This window comes from Dipodomys merriami, unplaced genomic scaffold (assembly GCF_024711535.1).
Source record: "Dipodomys merriami isolate MVZ:Mamm:240054 unplaced genomic scaffold, mDipMer1.0.p SCAF_26, whole genome shotgun sequence".
Taxonomy (NCBI): domain Eukaryota; kingdom Metazoa; phylum Chordata; class Mammalia; order Rodentia; family Heteromyidae; genus Dipodomys; species Dipodomys merriami.
Genome location: NW_027204048.1, coordinates 439815 through 453713, shown reverse-complemented (window position 1 = coordinate 453713; position 13899 = coordinate 439815).

The window sequence follows — 13899 nt, the reverse complement described above, 5'->3', positions numbered from 1 at the left end:
TGAGAAATCTTACAAATCAACAGTTAATTACTTCCCAATCACTTTCTTGGCTGAAGAATGGCCCATGTGGAATTCAGGATTCCTCAGCTCCCTTCTTAACTTGCCACTTGTCATTTCTCCTTTACATTTAGTGTCCACCCTGTCATTTACTTTGTACCCATCTTTTCCCTCTTGTAGCCCTTATTGGGACTCTTACTAGAATCCCATTTTGTTCTTTCAGGGGAGATCTGCTCCTGAATAGCTCTGAGCTGGATCACTGATCACACCTCCTGCAGAAAATCTCATCAGCCTGCTCTGCAGGCTTAGCCTCCTGACATCAGTGCACACATAGCAAAAGCCAGGTGTGCCCAAATCTTCTCTGTAACACATGTGTCACTCAAGGGCATAACGCATCAGCCTGCATTAAAAACTGTCTGTGGAAATCTCATGGCCCTGGCTAAACCAACACAAATAACCCAGTGGTAGAGGTCATATCCAAACTTACCGAATTTTTGCTCCTGTCCAGATGCGGTCATCCCAGGCAGGGTCCATGCAGAGGCACCACTGTATCTCCATACTTTCTCAGGAATCCTGCTCCTTCACAGGTTTCTCCACCTCTACCTTCAAGGAAGGAATATTATTCTACTTCATATCCTTGGCCAGTCTAAACAGTGGCTCTGGTTGGTCAGACTGTTCTCTTATTTGAAACTCAGCTAACCCAGCCTTCTGGTTCCCCTTAGAGAAAATGGTAGCTCCCGGGAGGAGTTGCAATTCCAAACAACCTGTCTAGGTAATAGGGTCTCTTGATTGTGAGAAAATAAACAACTCTGAAAGAAGAGATGCTTGGATGATGGTTTTATGTTGGGATAATGATGAGATTTAGAGAGAAATCACACATGCAGGAAAGTGCATTGAAATGGAAGAAAGTAAGGGCAGAAACCATTGACAGTGCACTGGGTGAATGGAGACAGGTACCTTTCCATTCTCAGTGAAGATTTGCCTTTATGCTCCAACCCAGCCAATGTAACTAGTGTGCTCAGTAGTTGTACCCAGTCACCTAGAGACTGTGGAAGGAGAAGCAGAGTCCAGGATGTGTCCTGCCCCTCAGACCCACGGATAACTATACCACCAAGCTCAAGGGCCTCACTTTAAACCTAAATAAATATTTTTGCATTATTTACCATAGCTAAGATATGGAACCAACCCAGATGCCCCTCAGTAGATGAATGGATCAAGAAAATGTGGAATATATACACAATGGAATTCTATGCCTCCAGCAGAAAGAATGGCATTGCTGCATTTGTTAGGAAATGGAAAGACTTGGAAAAAATTATATTAAGTGAAGTAAGCAAGCCCAAAGAAACATAAGTCCCATGGTTTCCCTTATTTGCAATATCTAGTATGTGCATGAGTCAAGCAGAAAAGGTGATGTTAGGGAAATGAACTCTAAGGTTTTTTTTCTTTCATGTGATTGTTTCTAACACCTTTATAAGATTATTTCTTTCTTTGTATGTCCCTCCCCCACAGTATAACCCCTGCTTTTACTGTATTTGATGTCGGTATAATTTGTGGAGGGGAAGGGGAAAAACAAGTCGTTTAAATAAGGATACAGGTGGACCCGTTGCAGCAATGAGAAGTACAAGTTGTCATGTCGAAAACGAACTTTACAACTTTGGTGTGTGTGGGGGGAGGATTAGGTGGGAGGGCGGGGGGAGGCTGGGAAGGGATGTGAAGGGTAAACAAAGGAGGAGGCTACAAGGCTTGATAAGAAATGTACTCATTATCTTGCCCATGTAATTGTAACCCCTCTGTACAGTATTTTCACAATAAAAAAACCTAAATAAATAAACTAGCAAGTGGGGACACAAACAACCTACCTAGAAGGTGAGATGACCTGAAGCATTTGGGACAAAAACACCTTAGTGTTCAGGGGACAAATGGGAAAGGTTGTTCAATAAAGTGACAATACTCTTAAGTAAGGGATCGATGTGGAAATGCCCAGCTCAGAAGCTTGAGCCCACCTTTCAGCTTACCTTTCAGCATTGGAAAGCCTTGGTGATGTCAGCTGTCCTTTCTCCAGAAGGAATCCCCTAGCAGCTGTCACACAACCTGGCCATGCTGGCCTGAGACCTCCACAGTATGAACTTCCTGCACGACTCCTTTCCCACCTGCAGCTCTTCAATTCCACATCTATCTGCTTTTCCATACCCCAGTTAGAGTCACCCCGAAGGTCTGAGTCTGGTGGCTTTCAATTGTGCTGTTTGAGTTCTGCACCGCTTTCTCTGGGACAGCTTTGCTCTCAATCTGTGGACATTACTTTGGGGCCTTCACACAGCAGCAGAGTCTGCGAAAAATGGTGACTATCCTGTTAGCCACCCTCCTCCAGCCCTGTCTAATGTTCCATCTGGGGGCTATGGCCTCACCCTGAGGATGCCCAGAGGGAAGCCCATTTTCTACTGAGTGGAAACTGTCTAGTGTGCCCAACCAGCTAAAAGAATCTGGGCCCCAAATGAAGCTGGAACTGGAGCTCTGCAGGGTGTAGAGCAGAAGCACAGGCAGACTGGCACTTCAGGTTCTCTTCAGAGGTAACTGAAATTTTGAGGACAAGCTGAAGGCGTTACGTCCTGCAGAAAAGGTGTCTCTTTTTTGTGGAGGGAGAGGGCTGGTGGGATTGTCCTCAGGAGTTGTGCATGGTGGACTAGCCAAAGGCATCATTTTTGATTCCACACTTCTGGTATTCTCCTTTAAGTTTTCTTGAATGAGCAGGTAGGTGCCCATGGCTTCATTGAATGCTCTGTCCTGGATTGTCTTTTCAATACCAGCTACATGTCCCCCATGTTGCATATGACAGTGACAATAATGGGGTCCAGCTTGCTGGGCAGTGGCTCATCAGGAGCAAGCCAAATCCCACACCTAGAGCCAGCCATGGGTGCTCCATTATCTCCTCAATAGCAGGCCTCAGATTGAAGCCCACAGTCAGCAGTTTAGGAAGGAGATCACGTCCCATTGCAGTTGGTAAAGGGGACCTGTGTACCTTGCCTCTAGGATTTGTTTCCGTATCTGAGTCATTCCCCTCAAATGGGAACTTTCCCATTGTCATCATATACAAAAGCATGCCTAAGTCCCCAAATGTCCATCTTGTACCCATTGAACATGTTCTGTAGGAACATTTCAGGGGGTGGAATAGCAAGGCTCCACAAACCCCTTTAGCAACTGCCCTGGGGTCACCCTGATGCTAATGTCAAAATCACTGACCTTGACATTGTGATTGGTGTTGAACAGGACATTGTCGTACTTCAGGTCTAGGTGTGCAATACCATTCTCATGAAGGTAGTGAACGGCACTCATGATCTGCTTGAACAACCTCTTGGCTTCATACTTGAATAGGTGTCTGCAAGGGGATTTATTGAGCCCACCCCAAGAGATGGCCCCAAGTGGCCAGCTCAGTGACAAGGTACACACAGTCTTCATCCTCTATCACCTGGAACAATTGGATGATGTGTGGGTGACATACACTCTTCACAAAGGCTACCTCGTTTTCTATCTCATGGCTTTTCAGATCTTTCTTTGGGAGAACTTTGACCACCACTGTGGTGTCTGTGAGGCGGTGATGGGCCAGCTTCACATAGCCACAGCTGCCGTAACCGATAATCTCTGTCAAGTTGTACCGTGCAATGACAATGATCTCCTCTTCCTTGGGGGAGGAACTAAAGTTGTACATTAACACCTTGTCCCTGGGATAGCAAGTGATCAAGCTTAAGAATTACCTAAGATAATCTAAATGAAGTTGGGAACTAATAAATCTTGAGGAAAGTAAACTACCAACTAACAAGTAAACACATCCCCCAGATGAGTAAATGAAATCCCCAAACCCAAACAACACAACCACCACCACCCCACACCCAAAGAAAGCAATCAAGTAGCTCTGAGTTAGTCCATCAGGTCACCAAGTAAGAGCTCCCAGCACTGTAATGAAAAAGCTGGAGAGCAGCTGCCTCATATATACCTTGTTGGGCACGCCTCACAATGCCCTGTGATGTCAGGGGCAAATGGACCAATCACAAGTCAGACCATTGACATCAGTGAGGAAGTGGACCAATCAGAGCCCAGTGCACACCCACTGGCAGTTAGGTACTTGGGCCAGGAAGTCTGTTGCCAATGACACTGGGCACATGGGCGGATGCTCTTAATGCTACCATGGCAGCCATGTGGGAACCATGAGGACATTGGCCAGTGGCCCTCATCTTTCTTCAGGGTTGGGCATCCTAGGATAGCCATCCTAGGATGGCCCCTGTGAGGACATCACCCAGTGGGGTATTGATGAACCCCAGAGAGCGAGACAATCCCTGGAGGCACAGTGAGAAGTGAACAAAAGAAGTTTATTTACACTATTTACACCAGAAAGGTGTCTTGAGACTACCTTGTCCTTTTACTCAGAACCAAGAGCAGCCTCAACCACCAAACCTCCAAACCTCCAATAGGCAGTCCTGACACTCTCAACTTTTATTGGTTGGTCTTCAAACCACCAATTAGTCAGTCTGCCAACCTCCAAACCTCAGATCTCCAAAGCTCCAAAGCTCCAAAGCTCCAAAGGGGAAAGCTTTTCCATTTCTTCCCTTCCTCCCCCACATACAGGCCTCTCCACTGTCCACAGGCCTCTCTAGAGGGAGTCCCAAATGGCCTCCAGAGGAGGCCCTGAATGACCTCCAAAGGAGGCCCCAACAGGCCCCTCAAGGAGGCCCTGAGTGACCTCAGGAGGATGTTCCAAATGGCCCCTCAAGAAGTCCCTGAAGGATTGGGACGGTGGCTCAGTGGTAGAGCTCTTGCCTTCCATCCATGAGGCCCTGGGTTCGATTCGTCAGCACCACATAAGCAAAAAGAAAAAAAAGCCGAAAGTGGTGCTGTGGCTCAAGTGGTAGAGTGCTAGCCTTGAGCTGAAGAGCTGAGGGACAGTGCCCAGGCCCAAGTTCAGGCCCCACAACTGGTCAAAAAAAAAAAAAAAAAAAAAAAAAAAAAGAAGCCCCAAATGGTCTCTCAAGGCTTGCCTTGTCCTCCACAAGTCTGCCTTGCCCTAATGTGGCAGGCTTTCCCCTCTTGCCATCTCTCCCCCTCCACTCCCACTCCTCTCCTTCCTCCACACTCAATTCCTGCCTCAGGACTCCCGGTCATTCCCTTACTCTCCTCTCTTCAGGACCCCTGGTCTCCTCCTGACTCCCCTCTCCACAGGAGTCCAGGTGTCCTCAGGACTCCTCCCTCCTCCCTCCCAGTGTGTTTTCCCCCTAACCTCCCCACTAGCCTTCGAGCATGCAGCCTATATACCCCCAGATAGGCTGCACCCCTTCCCCACTAATGGTTTCAAACTGATATTCATGATCCTCCCGCAAGCAGCCCAAGTCCAATCCCAATAGGCAGCTCCCTATGTGGATGTCTCCAGGAGCATGCCCTGCCCCTTTTGGTGGCATGCCCCAGGCACAGCAGGCCCCTCCAGTGCCCCTTGGGGTGGTGACAGCAGCCTCTCAATGACCTGCTCTGTCCAGTGGCCGGGTCTGTGTAGTTGTGAGGCTTGACTCTGATGCTGCTCCCCCTCCAGCAGGCCGGACCATGGGGCCACACTATTGGTGTGCCACGGGTTATTACAGAGACTATCCCTGTACAGAAATTACAACACTGTTCTTTTCACATAGCATGGTCTACATCTAATTGCAAGAGAGCCTGAGATATGGAGACTTTGTAACGATTCAACTCAAAATTTCTTTCCACTTGAGAAGAGAAACCAGACATCCAAGATGAAGTCATAGTTTTGTCCACATATGCCATTCTCATTTCTGATTCCAGTTTGTATGGGTTCCTGTGCTGTTTTGTACCTCTTTTTACTGTTTTTGATTCACCTACTCACTTTTTTAAATCTTTATTTATCCCTCACTGGTTAGAAATAAAGTATCTTGCTTTTATATCTTTTAGTACTGTTGTCTCGAATTTTAATATATCTATAATTGTTCTAATAAAAACCATACACAAAATATGTCTATCTCAGAAGCAGATTTCTATTTTATGGACCTGAAGTTTATTCTACTTGAGAGGTCTTTTATTCTTTATTTCATTTATTTATTCATTTATTTTTGGCCATGGAGCTTGAACTCTGGACCTGGGTGGTGTCTTTCAGTTCTTCAGCTAAAGCCTAGCACTCTACCACTTGAGCCACAGTGCCACTTCTGGTTTTCTGGTAGTTTATTGGAGATAACAGTCACATGGACTTTCCTACCTTGGCAGGCTTTCAACTGCTATCCTCACATCTCAGCCTCTTGAGTAGCTAGGATTGTAGGAATGAGCCACCATTACCCAGCAACATGACAGGTCTTTTTTTTTTTTTTTTTGCATTTAATCATTTCGTCATTTATTCTCCTACCATGTAGCAAGTTTCTATGATTTACAGATAAATTTTAGGTGAAAGACATTCAATATTATAGTTGCAAACAATGCTGATAAGAAGCTATTAAATTAAATAGATGAGTCTATAGGGACACAATCATAGATACCATTTTAAAAATACAATGATTTTTAGTTGGGCTCAATATTCATCTACTGAAAAGTGACCAGGTGGCTAGTAGAGTTTTTCTTACATTTGATTTTTCATGACAAATACATAGGAAGATTTCTAGTCTCTCCGCATGACAGGTTTTTTAAGGGAAAAGAATTATTGATGTGTCAGGCACTGGCGGCTCTCACCTGTAATTCTACCTTCTCAGGAGGCTGAGATCTGAGAATCTCGGTTTGAATCCAGACTGGGCAGAAAAGTCCATGAGACTCTTCTTGACAATGACAAGATAACCTCAAGTGTCTCTATGCCTCAAAGTGGTTGAGAGCTAGCCTTAAGCAAAAAATCTCAGGGACAGCACCCAGGCCCTATGTTCCAGTCCCAGGACTGGCAACAACAACAGCATTAAAAAGGAGCTGGGTGTAATAAAGCCATACTCACAAACACAGAATGCAGAAGGCAGAGGCAGGAGGTTCAGAGATGGAGGCCATCTTGGCCTTTATAGTGAGTTACAGCCCAACCTGGGCTACATAGCAAGACCTAGTTCCAAAAAAAAAAACCCACAAAACCCTCTTACCCTAAAACACCCAGGAAGTTCATTTATAGATTACTTATTTCATTTGGTCAAATATTATCACCTACTACTTTATTCTTTCTTTTTTTTAAAGTCTCCCTAAGCAGTTGCTGCCATTTATCATTGTTGGGTCATACATGAGGGTTATTTAGACATCCCAATATATACTTTTTCCTTATTCTTGGTTCTTCAAATTCTCTCCCTCCTTTCTTTCCTGTTTATCCTTCCCTTTCTTTACTAGTTCCTACTTTTCTCTTCATTTGCTTGTTCACACTTTTTCCTCCCTTTTGTCTGTCCCTCCCTTCCTTTCTGAGATAGAATTGGGTGATATAACCCAAGCTATTCTGATATTTATGTTCTTCCCGCCTCTAACTGGCAGTACTACAGGAGTACACTGGCATGACTGAAAAACTCCCAATGCAGAGAATACTGGCCCATTATCTTTTTCCATAAAGTTCTCCCTAGATTCCCTAAACTCTTTACACACATTAGGCTGTTTCATGTCTTCTATGTCTCTTAAGCTTTTTTTATGAATTTCCTTTTTTTCCTGTCCCATTCAGTGGCCCTTAGCCTCAGGGTGGTTCTAACCAGTGCCAGGCACACCTAACCTTCTCTGAGACCAGGTACCTTGGGCACAGACTCATTCAGGCACTGAATATAACAGAGCATAGATGAGGTGTAGATTGTCCCTTCATTTCAGGATCCATGAGCCACTAGCTGAGCAGGTCCCCTTAAGGGAACACACTCTGAAAGGAAGTTCCAGCTCAAAACCATACCAGTCCTGACAATTGCCTGCAATCTCTCATTTTTCAGATATGGCCATGTCTAGTTATCATTTCTACTGAATAGAACAACATGGAAGAAATGAGAGATATCATTTCTCAGATTGCAATATAAATAGCTGTTGCTCTCACAGAACCATCTCTCTCTCTTGCTCTCTCTTGCTCTCTCCTGCTCTCTCTTGCTCTCTCCTGCTCTCTTTCATTCTCCTATACCCTTTGCTCTGGGTGAAACAAATGCATGTGTGAGCAGTCTATGGAGAAGGCCCTATGACAAGGAGCTGCAGCTTCCAGATGACAGCTGGAAGACATGAGTGGGAAGTAGTCAAGCCTGGAAATGACTCTGACTTAAGTCCAGGTTTTGAATCTATCTCTTTTGGTTTCTGAATAATAATCAGCTGGGCACAACTTCCCCAATGAGAAAATAATACCCAAGGGCAGCAGATGGCTATTCCTTCAGACTATGCAGAAACCATGTCCCAAATGGAAAAAGTATAGACTTTTTCCCAACTGTGATGGCTTAGCAGGCAGTCTCCTCCAGCGAAGTCTCTCATTCCTATCATGCAACAGAACCAGGCTGCTGCATCTTTCCACTGAAGATGAGTGCCCTGCAGTGATTGAAACAATGGCCAGAAAGAGGATGAGACAACCTTGGTAAAACACATCCAGCTGTAACAAGGTCAGCAGCAGGGGATGTTACATTCTGAACTCGCTTTACTGCATGCAGGACCAGAGACTGTGGTTCCAAATAGTATGGCCTTTTGCTTTGTGAGACAGAAATCTTAACTTCCATCCAGAAAGATGGGTGAAGAAAGAGAGGTCCTTGGCTAGGTTTCTTATGACAGAGTAGTTTGAGACCAGATGAGGCCAAGACTCACAGGTACTATATCTCTGCAGAAACCTGTCCCCAAAGAAGAGTGATGGATGGAAGTCAGCTCAGAGAGTGAGTTTCAAAGTGGCGCTGACTAGCATCTGGGGATGGCCCCTGGCTTCTGGCTTGATTAACCATCTCTGATAAGTGTGTCTGAAGATGTATAAAAGCACAGGCTTTCTAAATCATAGAGATAAATGATACACACACACAAAAAAAACTCTCACAGAGCAAGCAATCTGTCAACCTTGTCCATTCCAAGTCGATTGACCTGATTCAACAGTTCAAGTACTTTAGTGTTTATAAAAGTGCCTATGAGCCAGGTGCCGGTGGCTCATGTCTGTAATCCTAGCTACTCAGGAGGCTAAGACCTGAGGATGGCCGTTCAAAGTCAGCCTGGACAGGAAAGGCCATGACACTAGTATTTCCAATAAGTCACTCAGAATACAGGAAGTGTCATGGTTGCTCAACTGGTAGAGTGCTCGCCTTGAGCTGAAGAGCTGAGGGATAGCTCCCAGGCCCAGAGTTCAAGCACTATGACTGACAAAAAACAAACAAACAAAAAGTGCCTATGAATCAATTCTTACATGTTTTTCCCATATAGAAAATCTGTAAGAACACATCAGTAATGCTTTTTGAATGCAAAAAATGATACCTGTTGTTGCAGAGAATAATTACACATGTTTGAAATCTCCAAATCTTGGTTTTCTATGGTGTAAGAATCACCCAAATCTATCTACATTGGTTCATTTTATTTTTAATAATCATCCTAAGAATTGTCTTTTATTTATTATTATTCAAACACACACACACACAGGATTGCAGCTTAAAATTACAAGTCAGGTATTTAAGTGTGGAATCTAGAATTGGAACCCAGATCCAACCACACTCATGTCCACTACTCTATGAAGAGGAATGCAACCAAGCAATTACTTGATGTTGTTGTTTTTGTTTTAATTTTGCTCTACCACTTGAATAACAGCTCCACTTCTGGCCTTTTGGTGTTTAATTAGCAATAAGAGTCTTAATGGTCTTTCTTACCTGAGTTCACTTCCAACTGTGATCTTCAGATCTCAGCCTCTTGAGTAGCTCTGCTTTAGGAGCTTTGCTTTTCCTGAAAGCCAAAATAAATTTATAGGTCTAAGAGAGGATGGGGGTCGGGGGAGGATGTATCTCATTTGTTAGCCAAGCTCCAAGAGCCAAGTATCACATTTTTTTTACCCATCTAGACTTAGAAAGATATGCATATCTAGATATAAACATTTTTATAGACATGACTAGATAACATGATTTAAATGTGGAACTATATTGGAATGAAAGGGAGAGAGAATGATAGGGTATAAATAAGATTAAGATACATTGTGACTAGGTATGAAAATGGTGTAAGAAGACACACTGAAAGCTACTGAATGTGGTGGTAGAAGGATATGGAAACAAAGTAATAAAAGAGGTGAATCAGATTAAATTATAATATATGTACTGGCGAAAAGGCATATAGAAAGCCCAATGTTGCCCTAAGTTACACTAAAAAATGAAAACAAAATGAATGATAGGAAAGTAAAATATGAGGGAAGGCCAAGAGGGAAGCTGAATGAGGGTGAATATGGTACAAATGCTTTATGAGTGTATTAAAGTAGGACAATGAAACCTGTTGAGTTTGGTAGAGGGGGGCATTGAACTCAGGATCCAGCAGGCCCTGTTCCTGAGCTATTCTGCTCAAAGCTATTGTTCTATCCCTTGATCCACAGGTTTACTTCTGGCTTCTTGATAATTAATTGGAGATAAGTCTCTCACATACTTTTCTGTCCCAGTTGGCTTTGATTCAAGATCCTCCAGTCTCAGGCTTCTCAGTATCTAAGATTACAGGTATGAACCACCAGTGCCTGCCTACATTTGTTTCAAGAAGGGAACAAAAGAAATTGATGGAGAGAGTGTTTAACTGAGATGCATTGGATGCATGTATGAAACTATCATGAGACCTTTCCTTAGACAACTAATTACATGCTAATAAGAATGGTCTTCCTGTTGCAACAATGAGAAGTACAAGTTGTCATGTCAAAAACGAGCTTTACAACGTCGGGGGGGGGGAAGGATTGGGGGGGAGGGGGAGACTGGGAAGGGATGTGAAGGGTAAACAAAGGAGGAGGCTTCAATGCTTGGTAAGAAATGTATGCATTATCCTGCCCATGCAATTGTAACCCCTCTGTACAGTATGTTCACAAATAAAATAAAATTAAATTAAAAAAAAAAGAATGGTCTTTAAAAAAAAGTTTGTTTGGGGTGCATGTAACTCACTCCTATAATCCTAGCTATTCAAGAACATCAGTTTGAAGCGAACTCTTATTGCCAATCACCAAAAGGCCTGAAGTGGAGCTGTTATTCAAGTAGTACAATGCTAGCTTTAAGCAAAATAAAAACAAACAACAACATCAAAAAAAAAAAAAAACAAGCTCAAACACAGCTCCCAGGTGCTGATTTCAGGCTCCAGTACTGGGGATGGGGATGGGGGTTGGGGAATAGTTTGTGACTATGCATGCATTTAAGTTCCTCCTAATGAAATGCATAAGCTACTTTGGAGAAGTCCAGGAAACATGGAACCAATATCGACTATATAGTGAAGTACAGTAAACAGAAAAGAAATAATCCATTCATTCATTCATCCCACATACTGGCTTTCTAGAGTTAAGAATATGAAATGTGTGTCTCATACCCCTAATCCTAGCTATTCTGGAGGTTGAAACATGGAGGATCACAATTCAAAACATCCTGGGCAGCACTAATCACCAAAATGCTGGATTAGATGCATGGATCCATTGGTAAAACACCAGGGCTGATCCAAAGAACTGAGCAAGAACACACACTCCTGGATTCTAGTCCAGAAACTAGGCCCACTGATGTTCATTTCTTCAATTTTGTATATCCAAAAATAGTGTGTTTATAAGAAGATGTAGACACTCCATACACTGGCGGACAGTTTGCTGCATTCCTAGCTCAACCTTCTCATACTTTGGATATCAACAGAGGGATGAGCATGCTGTATATTTGGCCAGGACCAATGCTGAACGTTGCACAGATTTTGTATTTTTCAAGCCTACAGGGTACCATGCACATTCCCACTCACTTCTACTTGTTCAAGTGTCATGGTGACTTTCTTGGTACACTCCATCATCAAGTGAATAAAGTCCAAATAGAAAGAAAAGAGAAGAAAATATTGGGTGATAGTAGGGATTTGATTTGCCTTGGAGCCAAAAAGGAACAGGAAAACTTCTCTGGGAACTGTCATTAATGAGGGCTTAAAAGTCCCAGGGTAGGAGATAAAAATGAGGATGTATCCTAGAATCATAAGACTGATCCTTTCTTGTTTTCTCTCCCCGGGTGTTAGCACATGAACTTGGTTCAACTCGACAGACTTCTTTCTGCTCTTCTAAACAAGCAGCCAAGCATCTCTGGGAAAATTCATTTTACTGTGAAATCTGGAGTCTCTACAATTCCAGGAGAGGAAGCTGGTAATTTCTCTGTTTTTGTTGTTTTCTTTTTATTCTGCCAGTCCTGGGACTTGAACTCAGGGTGTGGGCACTATTCCTGAGTTTCTTTTTTCCTCAAGACTAGTGCTCCACCACTTAAGCCACAATTCCACTACTAGCTTTTGATATTTATGTGGTACTGAGGAATCAAACCCAGGGTTTCATCCATGGTGGTAAGTAAGCGCTTTACCACTAAGCCACATTCCCAGTCCAAGAAGCTCATAATTTCTTAATATGATCTTCATACTTTTTATCATGCCCATCCTTCCTGGTAAGTTTGCAAACTTTTACCCTTTTATTCAAGCTCAGTATTTAGTCCTCACTTCGCTCCCTTAGTATATGGCCTCTCTTTTTTTAAAAATTAAATATGGCTAAATAGCTAGCATTACAGGTGGGAGCCACCATCTCCTGGCTTTGTCATTTTAACATGTAGAAATTCAAGACAGTGTATAATTCTCTCCACACACCTCTCAACTCTGCTGGGGGGATTTTGAAATGCTCAGCACTCATACCCCAATTTTCTGTCTGACACTTCTTCCTCCAATTATCACTCTCGGTGAAAATCTTCTAGGATATCACCTTCTCCAGGAAGACTTCCCAAGCACTGTTGCTACCAGATCATGTGAAAGAATCATCCCCAAGTAGCCGCTCTTTGGTGTTCTCAGACATGTCATTATGGTTTCTATTTTGTTTCCTCTACTCCAATCCAGCTTTTAAGCAACTGGTGCACTGTAACCAGTAAACCAAATGCATCCTTCCACCTTCTTGAGTAAACCAAGTTCCCTAGAAGGTTGTCGGGCTCATTCATGTACCTACCATGAGCTTTCCGATCATGACAGCAAACCAGAGGGACTGAGACCAACCAGAGTTTCATATCCAACCCTATGCTGAAATGTTCATGCCCTCTCTCTTAAGAGAAAAGGAAGTGGACAGTTCATATTTGTATTCACACCCCCTTCTTCGGACATTGGCATAATCTACAAGCATAGTTAAGTACTTCAAAAATGTTGCTGGATTAATGAAGGTAATACAGAAATTACTTGACCTCATTCTTTTTAAATTAATCAAAATAAAATTGATCAGGGGCTGGGAAGTTGGCTCAGTGGAGAGCGCTTGCCTTGCATGCCTGAGGCCCTGGGTTTGATTCCTCAGCACCACATAAGCAAAAAAGAAAAAAGACAGAAGTGGCACTGTGGCTCAAGGGGTAGAGCGCTAGCTTTGAGCTGAAGAGCTGAGGGACAGCGCCCAGGCCCAGAGTTCAGGCCCCACGACCGGACCCTCCCCACCCCCCCAAAAAAAAACCAAAAATAGAGAATGGTCAAGTAGAAGAGTGCTGTCTTGACCAAAAAAGCAAATGAGAATGTGAGGCTCTCAGTTTAACCCCACAAAAATAAAATAAAAAGACCCATCAACCTTTCTCAATTGAATGTGTAGCTTATTTCTCCAAACATCCAACTTTACCCTTGGAACACTGAAGACCTACCAAACATGTAATGCAAATTTCTATTTTAAGATACAGCTGTTTATTGACTTAACACTAAATGACATGCTAAGGAACTGAAATGTTTATGCACAAATCGATGTGGAATCAAAGTTGTGACATTAAATACAGGTAAAGGTATTGAGTTTTATAAGAC